Genomic DNA, 17,957 nt, shown 5'->3' with positions numbered 1-17,957 from the left:
GGCACTACCTCAGGAAGATTCCTCCCAAGGCACAGTGAGCCCTCTAGCACAGGGGGTGAAATTTGAACCCTGGGTTCCACCCAGGATGAATCCAGTCCTCTGCATATCATACCCTACCCATGAAAAGCTTTGAGATGTGCAGCTTGTACATTGGACTAGAAAGCCATCTTGAAAACCCTAAAAATTCAGCATTTCTGACATTTGCCATGGAGCAGTATACAACTGCCTAGCTCTATACATCCCGTCATCACCCTTTACAACTCAGCATTTACCCACAGACACCACATAGGTCTGGGGTACCACGGTTATTTCCTATTCTGGGTACAGGGAGCTGCTGTGGCACTTCAGGTATAAGTGTATAGAGGTCTGAGTAAGTGCTCATGTAATGCCAACGGACCCCAGTCGTCAGCGGGCAGGAGTGAATCTGTGACCTTGGGAGCTTAGTGCATGAGCCTTTACCGCATGAGCTAAAAGCCGATTGGCTCTTAGCTAAGGCTGTAGTGCAGACTCATTGAACTCTCTCAGTGGTCTCAGTGCCAATAGATGGGACAGAACACCACACCCAGGAGGTGTGTGGGTTACACTCAGTTCAATTTTTTGTATTGATATTTTTCAAACTTAAAATCGTTATTTTTCCAATTGCATGCAGTGCTGATGATTTCTGGAGTAAGAGCTGATACAAGAGCAGAAGTCTAGCCTCCATTAATTCTGTTAAGTCCGTATGTTATTATAACAGACTGTTGTTGACTAAGATTGATTTTTTTTTAAAAGGATCCAGCATTTTGCCCTTCTTTATCAGCTGCTGGGTAGATCAGCATTTGTAAATAAAGACATAGTAGTTCAAATCCATCATTGGTGTAACTTCATTGAAGTCAGTCCTGGGATGAATTTGGCCTATTGCGTGCAAGTCTTAAGATGCCAGTGAGTGCGGATGATTGGAATAACAGATGGAAAATGAGAAGAAGGATTTCAGAACATTCTTTCTTTAATGGGCCACAATCTAGAGAAATATCAACCTTTATTTGTGGCTTCTCTGTGGGAAAGGCCTCCACTGGATCACATATATTTGTGGTAGAGTGAGGAAGCTAATAGGGCTGTACTAGAGACATTTTTCATATTCATCTCTGTTTTGGAAAACGCAAAATCAAGTACAGAAACGAGTCTCAGTAAACTGTAAGCCTCCCCATCCCTACAAGGCCACAAACCTATGAAGACACTGCAGATCTATTAACTTTGCAGATGAGGCTACCCAAAATCCCACAGGAAACCTAAGGCCAAAAATTGCAAACTCAGGTATCTAAAATCAGGCACCTTGACTTCAGTGAGAGCAACACTTCTGACAACCAGGTCACTTATTTTGGGTACAAAACTTTACGCACCCAAGTTAGGGCTTGGCTACACTTACAAATTTGCAGCGCTGCAGCAGGGTGTGAAAACACACCCTCTCCAGCGCTGCAAATTGCGGCGCTGCAAAGCGCCAGTGTGGTCAAAGCCCCAGCGCTGGGAGCGCGGCTCCCAGCGCTGTACATTATTCCCCACAGGGAGGTGGAGTACGGACAGCGCTGGGAGAGCTCTCTCCCAGCGCTGGCGCTTTGACTACACTTAGTGCTTCAAAGCGCTGCTGCGGCAGCGCTTTGAAGTGTAAGTGTAGCCAAAGCCTTAGAAAATATCAGCCTAACAGTCCTTCGAAAAGATCCAAGATATTTTCGCATGCTTCCTAATGCTACATCAGTCCACACACTCTCCAAATGCCTTTAAATTAACTCCTACTCCATGGTGCCAGAGGTTTAGAATGCTCAGATCCTTTCCAATTAAAAAAAAACACAGAGGACCCTTTGAAGCACTTACACCTTCAGGGGAACAGCTTCTTATTGGTCAACATCTATATGTTCCAGCCATCTCGCAGGTGGTCAGCAGCGCAATTCTAAGCCAATGAGCCAAACTAAAACTAGCAGTGGGCAAATGCCAACAAATCCAGAGGTTCAGTTCTGAGAAAAACCCTCATGGCTGGATGCTTAGCTGAGCTTCATGGATCAATATTGCTAGAATAGCTTTTTGGCAGCATTTCTGCTTGTTACAGGCTGGGAGCTGGAAAAGTAGAGTCACAGGGAAATGAGGGGAACAGGTGAGTTAACGTTTCATCGCCTCAGAAAGTTTGGTTCGGTTTGATAGCAGGGTGAAGGGTTTGCTTGGGAAGTTGTTATTTTATCACAATGTATTTTCCAAGCCCTACCTATTTATGCACTCTCTGTGCAGTGCTTTGGAAACGTGCCCTTATCACTGTGTTTTAAGCAGAAAGAGGTTGAGCTTCAAGAAAAAGAAAATATAATTGTTCTATCTCCACACTGAGCATATGGCCTCCCTGGAACATTCCAGGCTGGCTTAGCAACAGACACGCTGCAGTTTACAGTGCTAGATTGTTTCTGAAGCGTAACTGAGGCTAAGTCAGTTCAATTTTGAGATTCCAGCCATGGGGTTCTTAGCTTTTGCCCGAGGCAATTAACTGATTTCCTGTCTTTGCTATTAAAATTAAGAATTAGAAAAGTTACTTCTCTTTTCCTTATTAGGAAGGTCTGATTTGACCCTGAGTCACTTCACTTGGCCACACAAAGGCAGTAGCAGAGACAGTTGCAACCAATGTGACAATTGGTAGCATCTTAATATGTGACTTGGAAACTATTTTTTTTAACCTTTCTCTATAGTAAGTAGGTGAAAGAAGGTAATTGCTGGGGACATGCTGACAGCATTGGAACTAGACAGATTCCCAGTCTCAATCGCTCCATAAGCATTTTATTACATTGGGCTAAATGAATGGATTTTGTGTTCGATGGAGGAAGGGGATTTTCCTGTGTGTGCGCGCATGTGTGTGTAGTCCTCTTCAAAGCCATTGCTTTGGAAGTAAAGCAGAAAGGACTCTGGGCTACAAAGGGATGCTTATGCTTCTGTATCATCACATTATGATTCTGGTGATATTATCAAATGAAATGAATCCCTAGTGTTAAAAACAGGGAAAATAAGGGGAAAGGAAGTACAACTGACCAAAAGTAGAACTGTGCAAAATTTTTACAACACACACCGAAACCAGACAGTTTTTTATTTTACAGACTTGAGCCAGTTTGACCAAGGATTGAGAGCTTTTCTTTGAGAATGAGCTGAATTTCTAGGAGATAATTCTTGCAAGATTTCTAGCCCAGATTTGCAGCCCAAGTGGTTCAAATAAGCTTCTGATGAGAAATCACACTCTTACTTGCTTATCCAACTTGAACCTGAAGTCTGAATCATTTCAATTTCACCCATTACTAGTTGGCACATTAGAAAACACAACCTAAACAGGGCAAAGATGCTATACAAATGTAAAATACTTTTATTAAAATGTGTATAAAATTGTTGAGGAGTTTTCGTGTCTTTGGTGCTATTTGTAGGTCGTGTTTGTTCTTGGCGTATTAACTGTTTTTTCCTGAGCCACCTTTGTTGTTGTTACAAAATCATAATTTATTGTTTATTATTTCCATTTCAGTAGTGCCCCAAAATATGCTACATGCTTTAGCAGTGTTAATTTCTAATATTCAATATAGATGCTGAACAAGAATTGGGATAAGGAGACTAAGATCCCAAAAGAAAAATAAGTTCCACAGTACCTGAGACAAGAAAACCTTTTTCACAATATGGAGATGAGTTAGCATAAAAAAGCACTCCAAAGCTAGGGTTAGATAACAAGAGAGGACTGAGATAATGACCAGTAGGGCTGGCAAATAGGCAGGGAGATAGATAACAAAGGATATTTTAAGTTTTGTTTTTATTTCAGGGTTAATAATTCTGAGACCTTGTAGTTAGTATGCAAACACCAAACAATCTCACATATTAAGTAACATCAGTGTTGTGGTCAAGGAACCATCTGTGTCACATAAATACAAAGGGATTGGAGGCCAAGTATTTGGAGAGATCGAATGACAGATTTGTTTACATCTTCAGCTGCCAAAGGATTCTTTCCAAGCTATACCTATGGTGACAGCTGCTCAAGGGATTACATACCTTCCCTCCCTGCCACTCCCCATCACTACCCCTCCACCCACATTCAATCACATCTCTGCCAGACTTCTCAGCAGCTGGGAATATCTCCTAGATTGGCAAGAGATCATCTCTGAAAGAATTTCTTTTTCCCCCCAGAGACTCATCAAACTGTGAAGATTAACCTCAGTGTGTGTACGAAATGTTAATAATGGAATGTTTGGACATCCATCGGCACTCAGACTGCACTGCTTATCTTTAGCAATGCATTTTCTGGTCGAGGGTTCATTTCTATGTCACGGGGGTATGCACGTCAAAATACAAGTTAAGGGAGTTTGGGTGTAATTACCCCAGAGGCAGGCATGAGGCTTAACAAACTGCAGAAAAGGACAGAAGACATCTTAGAAATTAGATTGTAGACTTCCTTGGGGAAGGGCCAGGACAACCGGACTGATTTTTCCACTGCCTTTCTTCTTGTGCTGCCATCTACACCTGTGCAAAATGCATGTACAATGCTACCACTCTGACTCAGTGGCTTTATGCACCCCCTTCGCACTGATGTGAATGACCCGACAAGGCAATGGTGAATCAGCCTCCCCCCCAATGTGTCTGATTCTCCTCTTCCACCAGTTTTGAACAAAGATATCTCCACTGACACCAGTAGAATTACACCTGATTTACACCAGTGTGAGTGGAACATCAGGCCCTGTCTCTTTATTCTATATTGAAAGCACCCTGGGCAGCCATAATGCTATATGAAAGTGTTAGATAACAATAAAACCACTTTACTTTTTATGGATTATTTCATACAAACTCTATCCCAGAATGTCTCTGCCAATCAAATAATATAATTATGGAATTCAAAAATAGCAGAAGGCAAGAGAAATTAAGAGTAATAGGTCAAAGGCTTCTTTCAAATGGGATTGAAATGTGATAGAGAACTGATGAGGTGAAGCGATGGAGGGTTTTTTGAATGGCAAGAGCTGCAAATGAGGCCCATGTGAAACTCCAGAGAGGAATCCTAGTTGAGCAGGAGACACAGAAGGAGAGCAGACAAAGCCATCGTCCTCTCATTAGATGGAGCAAATCCAATGAAGAATTTAAAACAAAGGTCCTTATTCCTCTCTCATACTAGATCTACAGCAGCGTAACACCATTAAATTCAATACAGTTGCTGCTGAATTACATTGGAGTAGCTGAAAGGAGAACCAGACCCCAAAGTAGCAAGTTTGAACTGGATCCTGAAATTAAAGGAAAAAGACTAAATATCTCTGAGGAGGGGTGAGGCAAATAAACAATCACGGTACATGTAAGAAGATGGACAGTAGCATCCTGGTCAAAACAAGGCTCAACCAAGATTTCTCAGATCTCTTAGGTTTTGTCTACACTAGGATTATTTTCAGCACTGGTGCAGCTCTGCCTGTTCCTGGCGTCTGTTGTCAGCAATGGGTAAAATTCCTAGTGTAGGCAGACTATAGACTTTGGGGACTGGTGATGAGATATGGATTTTTTAATCTCTGGGCCCCTGGTTCCAGTCTAGAGTAGGCAGACAATTTAACATTTTCATCCATGGCCAATAATTTGGGGTGCTTTGATTTTTGGTTGCCCAGTGTGAGACATGCATCTTTTTATTGTTCCTCGTGGCTTAATCCAACTCCTACTGAAGTCAAAGAGAGTCTCTCCATAGGCTTTGGTGCAAGTTGGATCAGGCTCTTTAATGGTTAAAAGGTCACCTGTTTTTTTCATCACACTCATGACAAACTGGAAAGACCCAACATTGCATTGTCTGTCATGTCTTCTTATAGATTACTTAATGGGGTTGAGCTGAGGTTTTCTTTAAAAAAATGAGTCAAGAAAATAAAAAAGAAAAGAGGAAAATACAAGAATCTGATGGAAAGAAAAAAATAATGTGGTGAAACCCATTTGAAAACCTCTGGGGTGGGGAGGTTCACCCCACAAAGAATATTTTGATTTTTCAGCAAAAAAAATCAAAAGCTAAAACTTTTTGGCTTAAAAATTGAAAATTTCTATTACAAAAAATACCCCTGCTGTGCCTCATAGAGCTTTTAGTTCAGGTGCATTGTGCCTCTGTTGTCCTATATAAACCTAGCTTCCTGCTTGGATTACATATCCCATCATGCACCACACTCTCCCCTAGTGCAGAGCCACCATGGTGCATTAGGAGAGTCCCTAACCACAGTGAATCATGGGAGATGTAGTCTGACTGAGGAACTCAGCCCATATTAAAGAATGGAGGTATGAGACACCTGGATTATCAATCCTATGAGGAACCAGGGCAGCAATTCCAAAACTATTTTTTTTTCCAGTTTTTGGCCAAAAAGTCAAATATTTTCAGTTCAGTTTCAAAAAGACAACATTTTCCAGAGAAAGCAGACACTTTTTCATTCAAAAAAATCATATAATCAAAAACACAAGTTCTGGTCAAAAAATTATTTTGAGGGAAATATTTTGTCCAGCTGCATTTTAGTTTAGGGGGCAGGTCTAGATAGAGGACCAGATCTTCAGTTGCAATTGAGCTACACTGAGAATCAGTTCAGCCCCTCTTACTTACAGGTAAAGGTTAGGGAGATAGCATTCAGAACAAATAATCTATTTATGAGAGAGTTTCAAAGCAGTCAAATGATGCTTGTTGTGTTCTTTTTTCTACTGAAAATCTCCCTAAGGTCCTAACCAGAAGTACTAAAAAGACAGGGATCACCAAATACTGATTTTTCATCTCTTTCACCCCTGTCCCATCCAACTTCAATGCTGGACCAAACACATGAGTAAAATAGATTGAATTATCCTACAATTTATCTTCTTGAATACACAAAGGCCAAGAAATTCACAAATCTATGGAAACCACTCATTCTCACTGTCAGAATAGCCTATGGCAGTTTATTTTGTTTTGTCCTGTTGGAAGTGGCTCTTGCTTCTCAATGCCAGTGTTGTGCACTGATGAGCTATTTCAGAAGGAAATTGGCTATCTATTGATGAGTAACTGGGAGTTATTTAAGCACTTCTACTGGAAAACTCATAGAAATGCCTTATCCTGTATCACTCTGTTTTCATTATCTATTGGATATAGAGCAAAATCAGGACAAATAAGGAGGAGAAGAGAGAAAATAGGAAGACCATGGGGGATTTAATTGGTCTCAGGCTAGCTAAAAAAAAACCCCACCATTAGACTGACACTAATTAGTACTCAGCAATAGTTTAAACCAAGGAAATAGGCATACTTTTGCTCTCAGTGTTTAAGCACTGGTTAGAGGTACTAATGTTAGGTTCTAATGTTGTTCCTCCCCTGACCATGACTTACAAATAAACCAACACTCTCTGCATCACTAGTCCAATGTGGCCACAGTAGATATACAAAGAGGTGTATTTTAGAATAGCTTGAGGAAGCTGTATTTTACACCTTTGTTACATGCTCATATAACATATATCAGGAATAGAGGAAGGGGACATGGGGTACAATTTCCATTATCAGAGCATAATTTACTTATTGGTCTTCCAATTTTTCACCAGCTGCAGTTGGTCTCTGCATTTCAATTGCACTGTGCCTGCCAACCTGCGACAGAGCTGCCATTTTCATGTATATTCAAAAAATACATTGGTGCAAAAATCTCTATAGTTTAATCACATTCTTTAATACAACCAGTTGCAAAAACAATGCCTGCAACAAAATGTCCACTAAACTACATTACCCACAAGGCCAAGGGCTTCAGGTCAGGGTTCACATTAACAACTCAAATATAAGAAGTTCCAACTGCTGGTTAGAAAAGAAGTTCCAGAAAAGAAGGAAGATAGCCAAGGTAAGTAGTAGCTTCCTAGTTCATTAGCCATGTTACTGACCAGACAGACCCACAATATGAAAACAACAAATAAGATAAGGCAGCTTTTATGATAAATAACCCACTCCAGTATTTGTCAGCCTTGTCTGGGTTGCCCACTGTCATATTAGTCTAATTTATTCACTTGTCCCCAGAAAGAACAAACTACTGCTAAATTCAAAAGTCCTCTTAAAGTTACAGGCCTTTAAATATATTTTCTATTAAAAAACCTCCTTTCCACAGGTTGAACTGTAACAATTTTCAGTCCCTGAATTACCTGTCTCCAGACTCTCATTCATCAACAAGTTTCTCTAGTTCATTCTGAGTCCCCTCAAATCAGCGGGGCTCTGCATGGGTGTAAAAGTCCAGGGTTGTTGATCCTGAGAGCCTAACAGTCTAGATTCAGTCCACCTACCTAGAAGTTACATACTCTGTTGTCCATTGTCAGTCTCCTGAGCTACACTTTCCCCTGCTTATGCTTTCAAAGAGGGCTATGCAAAATGACCACCATTCACTTAGAATAATCATTTATGAAACCATATATAGGTGACCTGATAGCAAGACCTCATCTTTAAACACCTCTGAATTTTAAACAAGCTCAGGTCCAAGTCCAAGGTTGCAGCTGGAGCCCACCTCTAGTATTTTTACAGGTATTTGTGAATTTGATCCACAGCAATACCTTTTTCAGGTGAAATATACGAAATGACAGCCACACCAAATTACATCCTGTCATGAATTTGCCCAGGATGGAAGTGTTGCCATGATTTCAGTAAAATTATCTTTTTGCTGTGAAATTTTCTTTTTTTTCATCCTACAAAATTTCCCCCTCCCCCTTCACACACCCTTATTTATGGTTTATGGCCTGTGTTATACAGGAGGTCAAACTAGATGATCTAATAGTCCCTTCTGGCCTTACAAATCTCGGAATCTTTTAATCTATTTTGTGTACCGTAATTTATCTTTGTGGGAAATGGTCTGTAGACCTCCGACTCACTTCATCTTTCTCTGGTGAGCCTGGAAAAACAAATTAGAAGTAGCTCGTCATGACTTAAACCCAAGTATTTATGGACTTAGTATGCTTAACAGCCTTTGACTGCAGGTAGCTTTAGTCATATGTACTTCAGGAATTATTGGAAGAAATTGAATGAGATTAACAGATTTGGGGTCTTTAAAGAAAAATATGTTTTGTATTAGTAACATTGGTATAACGTTCCAGCCTATGTAAAATACAAATACATATCGATAGGTACAAACTAGGGCAAATGTTGATGTTTATGCAGCATTGGTTTGAAACATTGTTGCAAAATATAATGAAACTCTGGATTAAAATGATAATAACAAAAAACCAAGAATCTACCAAAGGGAAAAGAGTTAAACCTAAAATCCCCATAATCTTGCTTTTCTTTCCTCCAGTGAAGAGGTGATTTATTATTTGCATTCCAGAGGACAGAAAAACTTGTGAAAATGCAGTAGAAGCAATAACACTTAAAAAGCAATCACTTTTCATTTCTAGATTTCCATGCATTTCTGTGTTGTCCTGTCTAGTGGTCCTGTTCCTGAGCCTTTTTCAAGAATCAGTCACTTCACTATTGGCCAGCACCTTCTGTAGTCACTCACACCACTGCAAAGTGAGTGTAAAACATTATCCTTTTTTAAATGATTTTGAAATATTTGGCTATTTTTTTTTAAACATTATTTTTATTTTAGTGTCACTCTGCACTTTCAAGTTCCAGAAGCAGAAATGTCATAATACCTGTTGTTTCCATAGAAAAGGAGATAACTGATACTATTCAGTCTAAATGGTCTTGATCTTAGATTGAAAGAACAAAAATGAGAGAACTGAAGTAAATTCTCAGCGAGAGAGAGCAAGCACACAGGGTGTGAATCCTATAAATGCCTTCACTAAATACACAATGGCTGTTAGTTTCCATAGATTGCAATATCCTTGTAGATTTAAAGGTGCAGTGCATAGTCATAGTCATAGTGATATAATCACTGGAATTTTTAAAATTAAGGTTGGATTTTTTCCCAAAAGATATGCTCTAGGTCAGGGGTCGGCAACCTTTCAGAAGTGGTGTGTTGAGTCTTCATTTATTCACTCTAATTTAAGGTTTTGCGTGCCAGTAATACATTTTAATGTTTTTAGAAGGTCTCTTTCTATAAGTCTATAATATATAACTGAACTATTGTTGTATGTAAAGTAAATAAGGTTTTTAAAATGTTTAAGAAGCTTCATTTAAAATTAAATTAAAATGCAGAGCCCCCCCGGACTGGTGGCTAGGAGCCAGGCAGTGTGAGTGCCACTGAAAATCAGCTTGCATGCCGCCTTTGGCATGCGTGCCATAGGTTGCCTACCCCTGGTCTAGATCCAACAGGAATTAATTCAGTGAAGTCCTATGGCCTATGTTATACAGGAGGTCAGACTATGAACACAAGGGTGTCTTCCGGCCTTATCATCCATATAGCTATGCAATTCATAGACTCATACACCATAACCATAAAGCATTTTGTGGCATATCTGGAAGCTATCAGTAGTGGAAATGCCACAAGAAAGCCTATTTTCACAAGCATTTAGATTATCCATTGCACTGCATTGTTTACACCAAAGCAAAGTGGGGATAAAATGCTGTCATTCTGATTTTACTAGCTTTTTGCACCCACTTTATACTGGTGTGAATAACTACACAAGGTATAGGGCAATGGAAAATCAGGACCTAGATCTCAGGTCTATTTTGCAGTCTCCAGGGGTTTAACTACATGTCTGAATGTTTGGGTGTTTAATGAAATTGAGCTGGAATTCCCATCACAAATACCCATGTGAAAAAGGGAACTATAAACCTGTACTCCTACTTTTCATTTTCCCTTTTTGTTGATAGATGTGTAGAGATGTAAACACACACACACACACACACACACACACACACACACACACACACACACAAAATCTCTTAAGCCACTTAATTTAGCCATGCCATTTACAGTAAAAGTGATAAACAAACTGGTGAAAAGAAGTTTTTAAATGCAGGCTAATGGCCAGAAAGGCTAGGAATTTCTCAGCAGGATACTGTACTTGGGTGGGCTGAGTAAAGCTAACATACATACTTTTCCCTTTAATTACAGACCCACCCCTTCCTACAGCACAAGGCAGGTTGCTGAATAATTTTGGATGCCAACTGTGGTATGGTTATTTAGGTACTCCAATGTCATAGTGCACATATTTATTTAAAAATAAAAAAAAAATCCCCAACTTTATATCATGTCCCTGCAACCTCTCTGAGCCCTTACTGTACATATGAATGAAGAGGGACTTGTGAGAGCCTGATTTTCTTGCATGACAAAGCACTAGGCTAGCTTTTGATGGCAGGTCATTCAGCCACAGGGTGCCACAGGACCAGACTGTATCTTATGCAACAGATAACATCCTCTGGTTCTAAATGAAAGCTCCATCACAGGGGGTCTGGAAGGAACTTCTCTACTATTCTCATTTTGTTCATCTCTCTGTATTTGGTTGCCCAGCTCAAATGCACCTGTTTTCACAAAAAACGTCTCTCTTTGTTAGCATGGATTCCTGCGCAGTGTTAAAATCCACTGAACATGGTCAAAAGGTCACGTATTGTAGCCCATCTCATCTAAAAAAGTCTGCTCTGTCCTGTTTGTAATTTCCTGTTTCCCTTGGGTACAATATTTAACTTATGTAGATTGTTCTTTCTTTATCCTCCAGCACACTCAGGTGCATAGGGTAGCTGCTAGTTGCCGACATGTATTTTGGTCTTGTGCTGGTCTGTTTAGCCGCCTGAGTGTCATGTTGAGGTATCTGGCTTCTTTCTCTATTGTTCTGCATAATGTTTCTCTAGGTCGCCCTCTTTTTTTCTTTTTTCAGCTGGTGTCCATATTATCTCTTGATGGGGAAGTCATGTTGGTGGCTTCCTTCAAGCATTTCCTAAATAGTTCCATCTTCATCATCTTACCACATTTGATGCTTTGGGTTGGTTTGCTGTACTTAGAAATTCTGATATTGCAAGAAACTCTTTCCAATGGACTCTGAATGTTGTAGGTTTCCATGACTCCGCTCGGTAAAAGACAGACATGATGCAGTGTGAAAAATTTCGATTTTGCACTTACTTTCCTTATGACTTGCTTAGCTTACCATAAGAATAAGGTGCATTCTCCCATACTCCCATATCAGATGGGAATTAATAATTTATTCTCAAACTTGCCGGGCCACAAGCTTTTTGATGAGATATGGTTGACAGATATAAGCACCAACACTGTTCATCATGTTCAATTGATCGTGGAGCTATGTAGCCTTCATCGTAGCTCCCTGAAAGTTTATTACTCAGCCTCCCTCCCTCATTTCCTCTAAAGCTTTCCCAGCTGTTGTGATTGCGTGCTGGGTTTTTCCTCTTTCCAAAGCTGGACAAAGATTTCATTGGTTTCACTTCTTCCATTCTTGGTGTCAGATATCCCAGGGTCCCATTTTGGTGCCTGATCCTGCACCATTGAAGTGAATGGCAGCTTTACCATTGCCTTCAATGGATGCAGGAGCGAGGCCTTTATGGCATTGCATGGTACTTAAAAGTCACTTATATGGGCATTCTCCTCCTCCTCCTCCTCCTGTGCTCAGTCAAACATGAGCAGATGAATCGGGATAGATAGGTTGCCAAGCTATTAATAGCTTGATGTACATTGCTAAAGCAAAGTTCATATAGTTTGTGACCATATCAGATACTATCTTCCTGATAAATGCATCCCTCTACATTTTCCATAATAAATTATCTAGGAAAACTCATGTATTCTGCATTGTACATGAAGAATACAGATCATTTCACTTAAAAGAACACTTGACATGGGAATGTATGTATCCTGGGCTAGCAGGGACTAGGAGCACCCAATTCCCTTTGTCTACACAAGTAATTGTGGTGCTTGGCTCTGAGGGGATCACTGCTTGTTCTACATCTCAGCCTCAACCCTGTTTGGGACCAGCACAGATTCTCCCATCTGTAGTACAGGGGGCAAAGGAAGGAAGGTTCAGGGGACAGGGCACTAATGTGGGGCCTGAGAGACCTGGGTTCAATGCACAGCTCTTCTTGTGTGATTTGGGGCAAACTACTTCATCTAGCTATACCTCAGCTTCCCATCTGTAATACAGAGAGAACAGCACTTCCCTACCTCACAGGGGTATTGTGAGGATGAATAGAATCATAGAATATCAGGGTTGGAAGGGACCTCAGGAGGTCATCTAGTCCAACCCCCTGCTCAAAGCAGGACCCAATCCCCAACTAAATCATCCCAGTCAGGGATGTGAGGTACTCCAGTACTATGGCAATGGGGACCATATAAGTACCTAAGGTAGATACAAGGTGCAGAAATGGAACCTTATGGGTGTTCTACCTGTAGCCTGCCTGGAAGGTCTTGTGCTGGTTTTCTGGGACACGGGTGAATTTCACCCATCAGGTGTAATGTTAGGTTACCTGTGGGGAATTATGGATGTGTTAAAGGGAGAGCAAAGGTCTTATTGTGTGTGTGTACCTATTTCAAACTTAGATCTACCTCATGGCATCCGGGGTGTGATACAATGCTTTATTTGCTATTCTCTGGGGCTTGATCTCTCATTTCCTGCACAACCCCATTACAATTAATGTATGTTTTGGTTTCATAAAGAATACAGCATCCACCTATGGCTTATTACTGGCCATGTATTTGGCTGCAGTTCAGGAAGCACTCCAATGGCATTAATATTGGATCTTTGTACTGTCTTCTTTTATATTGTTTACATGGCTTCTGTCTGCTCTGTTAATTCCCAGTGACATCTTTAAAACTTAATTTCTTCCCTTTGAAATGTGGAAAATAGTTTAAATCCAATATGTTGACAAATACAAGAATATAAAATCCTTTAAAATAATATTTAATCTTTGGCTTGACTCAGAACACCTCCCCGCTTTATGCTGAGGCCCAATATGCAAACATTAGAGTGCTCCACCACAGATAAGAAAGGTTCTGGGATTTTAATCAGTGTCATGGCCAGTTCTTCATCATATGCTGATTCACGTACAAAAAACATTTCTTTCCCTGTTTCTTAGCACACTCATTGTGAGTCTATATGGCCCAGAGTAGTTTTCAGTGCATAATGGCTATTGCTAAATGGATGCCCGGTTGTTGTTTTTAAATTAAATGTCTTTTGTTTTTTTCACTCGGAATTTTGGAATGTTGTATTGATTGTCTGTTATCTGTCAAGGCATCACTCAGCAACCAAGCAACTCGCTGTTGGAGATCGTCCTGCTTTTACAATTAGCAATAGAAAGCTATTGTCACTAGACAATGATGCCTCTGAGGTCTGGTCCAGTGTTTTGGGAGGGTTTTCTTACTCTACAATTAGATCTAAAGCATACACGAACTGGTTGTGACTTGGAAAAAAATGTTTAGTTCAAAAAGAGAAGAACACCACTGTACCATTAAATGCTTCGAATGCATATAGAGATTGGTTGCAGAATCCCACCTCCCTAATTTTGTAAGTTTCTGCCTCTTTTTCCCAGTTAAAATATTTCACATCAATAAAAAATATTGAAATATGCTTCTACAAAAGTTACGACCAATTAAAATTGCATTTTACATTGTGTTTAACAAAAACCTAGTTGGAAAAAGATCAAATCAGCTTGAAAGAGAGAGATTTATAAAAACAGCCTCGCTGGGAAAAGATGGCCATTTAAATGATAAATTAGATGCAGTTAGGGCTAATTTTGGCCTTTCTTTGAGCCTTCATAAAATCCCACACTTGGAAACTGAATTAGGCAGGGGGTCAGGAGGGACAAAGTTAGTCCTAATTATGTTTTATTTGGTATGACCGTGTACACTGCTAACCCATTCTGAACATGGCTGTTTGCATAGATATCAGCTACTAATAAAGTATATGGTAGACTGTCTATATTATAAAATATAGATTATACAAACCAATATCCTGACTCCAGTTTTTAAAAATTACAGAGTAGCTCTGTCAAATGGGGGTTTAACTATTTTTTTTAACTGCATAGCTGGGACAGTATAAGCCCTAGTGTAGACACGTATATACCAACATAAGTGCTTTTGCTGGTATAGCTTATGGCCAAGATCCAGAAAGATACTTAGGCACCCACCCCTCCAGATTTAGGCATGTGATCCACAAAACTCCTGCTCGGCTACTGCCTAACCCTTTAAGTGCCTAAACTCAATTGGCAGCCCAATTTTTGCAGTGAAAGTTCCCTAGGTGCCTAAATTTCTGCCTCTAGGCATGTGCACAGCTGCCTCACTTTAGGCATGCTGATGCCCGTCTGCCACCTAAGCACCAGTGATATCTACAAACTGGGGAAAGATAGGCAGAGGAGCATCTTCCTTGCCTGAGGGGCACAAACCTGTAGGTGTGCTCAGGGCCCACCTGTCTCTATACAAAACAGCTGGTACTTGTCCAGGATGTGAAACTCCTGGTTCAAATCCCCCTTTTGCCTGATGAGGAGATAGGATTTAAAGAGGTGTTTCCCTACCTGTCTAACTTCTGGACAAGAGAGTGATTCATGTTCTTTCTCTGGCCCAATTAATATTCAATTATTGAATTAAAGTTGACCAACCTCAATAGGAGAGATGCAAAGGGACCCATATCAGAATATCACATAATCCAGTGGTTAGATCACATATCTGAAGGGTGGGAGATCCCTGTTCAAATCCCTTTGCTTCATCAGGGAGAGGAAGGACTTCAATGTGGGGGCTCCCTCCCCCATCCGAGGTGAGTACCCTAACCAATAGACTTAAGTGGGTGCTGCTCCTCTGCCTTCTCCTTCTCCTCCTGACTGCTTAGTGGTGAGCTAGGCAGGCACCTAACTCATTCTCACAAGAAAAGACATCCTAAGCCACCTGACTCCAGGAGGGTGGTTCCCAGTTGTGGATCGCAAGCAGAGATAGGTACTGAACTCGGTGAGAGGGGTGGGGCTTAGCACACACCTCTCTTATCAGCATCTCTCATTGGCTTGCTTAAGTGGCTCCCTGCTTAGCATGCTGACCTTCGTGGATCCCATTCCCAGGCACCTGTCTCTCCCTATTCATTGTATAGGGACCCTTAGTGCCTCACCAGGGTTTGTGGAGCCCAGTATAGTTCTAGTGATTTTTCTAGGTACCTAAAAGTTAGGTGTTGCTATGCTGAGCATCACAGAGTCCAGGTCTTTCTGTGGATACAGGCCTATGTCTCTCAAGGAAGTGGTGCAAACTATGCCAGCAGAAGAATTTTGATGCTGGTATATGCTATGTCTACATTAGGAGGGTTTGCCAGTATAGCTATGCCAGCAAAACTTCTCTAGTGTACACAAAGCCTTTGTTTCATTTTTTATTTTATCATTCTAACTTTTCAGACTCTGGATGTCATTATTTTATTGCATTCAGTGATGAAAAGGGGGGAAAAAGGAAGAAAAAGAGAGGGAGAAGTTTATCTTTAAAATGTAGAAAACTATATAACAGCTATACTGGCCAGACCAATAGTCCATCTAGGCCAGTATTATGCTCTGACAGTGATCACTGCCAGATGCTTCGGGGGATGAACAAAACAGGATAATTATCGAGAGATTTATCCCCTATCTTCCATTTCCAGCTTCTGGCAGTCAGGGATGTAGGGATATCCAGAGCATAGGGTTGCGTCCCTGATCCTGTTGGCTAATAGCTATTGATGGACCTATCCTCCATGAACGTATCTAACTCTTTTTTGAAACCAGTTATAGTTTTGACCTTCACATCATCCCCAGGCAATGAGTTCCCTTGGTTGGCTGTATGTTGTGTGAAATACTTCTGTATGTTTGTTTTAAACCTGATGCCTATAGTTTTGGGCAACCCCTGGTTCTTGTGTTATGTGAAGGGGTAAATAACACTTCCCTATTCATTTTCTCCACACCATTTGTGATTTTATAGACCCCATCACATCCCCCCCCCTTAGTCATCTCTTTTCTGAACTGAACATTCCAAATCTTTTTAATCTCTCCTCCTATGGAAACTATTCTATACTCTTAATTTTTGTTCCCTTTCTCTGTAGCTTTTCCAATTCTAATATAGCATTTTTGACATGGGGCAACCAGAACTGTACGCAGTATTCAAAGTGTGGGCATACAATGGGTTTATACAGAGGCATTATGATATTTTCTGTCTTATTTTCTCTCACTTTCCTAATGGTTCCTAACGTTTTCTTAATTTTGTTGACTGCAGCTGCATATTGAGCAGATCTTTTCAGGCAACTATCCACAATGACTCCAAGATCTTTCTTGAGTGGTAACAGCTAATTTAGACCCCATCATTTTGAAAGTATAGTGGGATTATGTTTTCCAATGTACATTACTTTGCATTTATCAGAATTCAAATTCATCTGCCATTTTGTTGCACAGTCACCCAGTTTTGTGAGATCCCTCTGTAACTCTTCAGAGACTGCTTTTGGGTTTAACTATCTTGAGTAATTTTGTATCATCTGCAGATTTTACCACCTCACTCTTCATCCCCATTTCCAGGTTATTTATGAATGTGTTGAACAGCACAGGTTGTAATACACATATTTGGAGGTTCCTGCTATTTACCTCTCTGCATTGTGAAAACTGACCATTTATTCCTACCGTTTGTCTCCGATCTTTTAACCAGTTATTGATCCATGAGAGGACCTTCCCGCTTATCCCATGACTACTTAGTTTGCTTAAGAGCCTTTGGCAAGGGACCTTGTCAAAGGCTTTCTGAAAGTCCCAGTACACTACATCCATTGGATCTTCCCTTGTCCACATGCTTGTTGATCCCCTCAGAGAATTCTAATAGATTGATGAGGCATGATTACCTTTACAAAAGCCATGTTGACTCTTTCCCAACATACTGTCTTCATCTTTGTGTCTGAAAATTCTGTTCTTTACTATAGTTTCAACCAATTTGCCTAGTACTGAAGTTAGGTTTACCAGTCTGTAATTGCCAGGATCGCCTCTGGAGCCTGCTTTAAAAAATTGGCATTACATTAGCTATCTGCCAGTCATCTGGTACAGAGGCTGATTAAAGTGATAAGTTACATACCATAGTTGTTAGTTCTGCAATTTCAAATTTGAGTTCCTTCGGAACTCTTGGGTAAATAGCATCTGG

The 17,957-nt window shown here is 40.5% G+C and overlaps 1 long non-coding RNA gene across 1 annotated transcript in view; it reads left to right on the top strand.

Moving 5' to 3' along the window:
• The first annotated feature begins 7,801 nt into the window (after nucleotides 1–7,801).
• Nucleotides 7,802–17,957, top strand: part of LOC123367347 — a 66,915-nt gene continuing 56,759 nt past the window's right edge. The window contains exons 1-2 of the long non-coding RNA XR_006578419.1: nucleotides 7,802–7,823; nucleotides 9,355–9,469. This is a non-coding gene — a long non-coding RNA (uncharacterized LOC123367347). The remainder of the gene's footprint in view (nucleotides 7,824–9,354; nucleotides 9,470–17,957) is intronic.

This window comes from Mauremys mutica, chromosome 3 (genome assembly GCF_020497125.1).
Source record: "Mauremys mutica isolate MM-2020 ecotype Southern chromosome 3, ASM2049712v1, whole genome shotgun sequence".
Classification (NCBI taxonomy): domain Eukaryota; kingdom Metazoa; phylum Chordata; order Testudines; family Geoemydidae; genus Mauremys; species Mauremys mutica.
Note: the sequence above shows the minus strand (reverse complement) of the source record. Positions and strands in the feature narration are given on the sequence as shown.